Consider the following 2,614-nt stretch of genomic DNA (forward strand, 5'->3'; position numbering starts at 1 on the left):
TTTTTTGAGACAGAATCTTGCTCTGTCGCCCAGGCTAGCATGCAATGGCATGATTTTGGCTCACTGTAACCTCCACCTCCAGGGTTCAAGTGATTCTCCTGCCTCAGCCTCCCTAGTAGCTGGAACTACAGGTAGTAGCTGGGACTACACCATATCCGACTAATTTTTGTATTTTTAGTAGAGACAGGGTTTCACCATGTTGGCCAGGGTAGTCTCCAACTCCTAACCTCAGGTGATCCACCCGCCTCGGCCTCCCAAAGTGCTGGGATTACAGGCATGAGTCACCATGCCCGGCCAGGGCATGAACATACTAGATGGCAGAGCTAGGATGGGACGGTGGGCTAACCTCCTGGTGGCAGGGACCGTGTCTTTCTTGTCCCTTGCTGTATTCCCCATGCAGCCTCAGTTTCTCCATCCATGAAATGGGAATAATAACAGTTGATCCTGGCTCCAAGGCCACCAGGGGGGAACCTTTCTTCTGGAGGAACTTGAGAGAGGGGCCCACCCACTTTTACTGTCGGTGCGCCCACCCCAGGCTTGCTACAGGGGAGCCTCTGTTGGATTCTCCAATGTGTGAAACACAACACGTGTTGCTTCTGATGGGCCCGACACCCATCCTGCCATGGGCACTAACTGGCCATGTGGCCTTGGGACAGTCCCTGAGAATCGGTGCACAGAGAGGGGCCGTGGCCATGACAGCCTAATCCCATTTGGTGCTAGAGTCACCATGAGTACCCTGGGCTCCCCCAGCGTCACGGTCCTATCTCAGGAACCTCCTTCTGTCGTGCAATCACCCTGGCAGCGGTCCCCAAACCTTGGTGTGCCCCTGTGACTGTGCGTGGATTTTTTCTGTGCCTCATAGGGCAGTGGTGTCACCCTCCTCGCCCATCCCAGGGAAGGGATGGGACGGGCCCGGATGGCAGAGACTGTGGGGACAGAGCCAGGAACTCCCCATGGCTTTCCGTGCCCAGCACGTTGCCAGGCCTCTTCCCGGGTGTCCAGGACTGACCAGGCTGCTCTGTGCAGAAGGGACTTTCGGGTCTGCTTTGAGGGAACACCAGGCTTCACCACCAGGGGGCAGAAGTGCCCCTCCAGAGCAAGCAGTGCCCGGGGAAAGTGGGCAGCTGAGGGCAGCAGCTGAGGGCAGCGCCCCGGGCACAGTGGGCGAGATGGAGGCTGTCTCTCTCTCCCCACCAGCCTGCAGGGCTGCAGTCCCAGCTCCGCCATTTGCTGACTCTGACCTCGGACATACGCCTTGGCCTCCCTGGGCCTCTGTTTCTGTCTGTAAGATGGGACTGGTCTCCCGCTTGGCAGCCTTGTGGGGACGAGATGGGGCAGTATGTTTAATGGCCGCCCCTGTACCATGCCTCTAGTACCCCTCCCTGGGCCCCGAACTGGCCCCTTCAGGGGTATGCTGTCTCCCCTTGGTTGGCCTGTGTCCCAGAGATCATGATGTTACTTGTAGTGCTAATGGACTAGAGCTCAGAGTCCCGGGTTCATGAGCCGCCTTGACTTACCGGTCTGTTCCTGTCCCTGGGGATGGGAACTGAGTCCAGCTGGGGCTGAGCCAGGCTTAGGGGTTGCAGGCCCTTCAGAAGGGTAGTTCTGAGGATATCAGGGTTCCCCCTCCGTGACCAGGGTCCTCTACCAGCTCCAGACACCCCGCTGGCCAGGGGGAGTTTGAAATGAGTTTGGGTGCTGGGGAGGAGAGGACATCTGGCCTGGCAACTTCCTGGAGCGGGGGCCACTCTGGTGGCTTTGGGGATGTGTGAATGAGTCTGGAGCAGGAATGGCTCTGGTGGCTTTGAGGATGTATGAATGAGTCTGGAGCGGGGGTGGCTCTGGCAGCTTGGGGGATGTGTGACTGAGTCCCTTTGTCTCTTATTTCCTTAACAGGGGCATTTCCCTTCCCTGGTCTCAGACTCTAATGAGCCCTGCACAGGGCACCCCTCCACAATACAATTGCTGGGTCCCCCAGCCCCCTCATCAGACCCAGAAAGCCCCATAAGTGAGAGGAAGGCCTGGTGGGCACCTGGAAGCCCTCGTGCCTGCTGGCAGGGGCAGTGCCCGGGTGGGAGCTGTCATGTGAGACTCAGGCCCAGCAAGACTATCATCTGATGCTTCAGGGCGGCCAGAATCCAGGTTTCTGTGTCAGTCTCTCCGTTGTAAAATGTTGGCCGCATGCAGTTTGGTTTTTTTTTTTCCTCCGACGCTGCAGGCCACATAGAACACACTTAGGGGCTGGACTCGGCCCTTTGTCCCCCAGTTGCCCCCTGCTCTGAGGGTTTGTGACAGCTCTGTCCCCTCTTGGCCTCTGCCTGGGGTTTCTGGCCCCAAGGGCAGCCCGCAGCTGTGCCCTCTCTACCTGTCATAGCCCAAACCCGGAGCGGTGGCACCTTTGCCTGAGCCTCCACTGTTCTCCTGGCACTGGGCTCTTGGATGTAGACAGATTTTACACATCTGTGGCTGGGGCCAGGGAGCAATGATAGCTAATTCCTTAACGCTGACTAGAGATGCCTTTTCTAAAGATATCTTTAAAATTCCTCAGCCATCCCCACCTCCGGAATTTCTGTCTGGCCGCTTCTCCCAGATGCCTGCGGCATTCCCAGCCCCC

The sequence above is a fragment of the Mandrillus leucophaeus genome, unplaced genomic scaffold, assembly GCF_000951045.1.
Source record: "Mandrillus leucophaeus isolate KB7577 unplaced genomic scaffold, Mleu.le_1.0 Scaffold26, whole genome shotgun sequence".
Lineage (NCBI taxonomy): Eukaryota > Metazoa > Chordata > Mammalia > Primates > Cercopithecidae > Mandrillus > Mandrillus leucophaeus.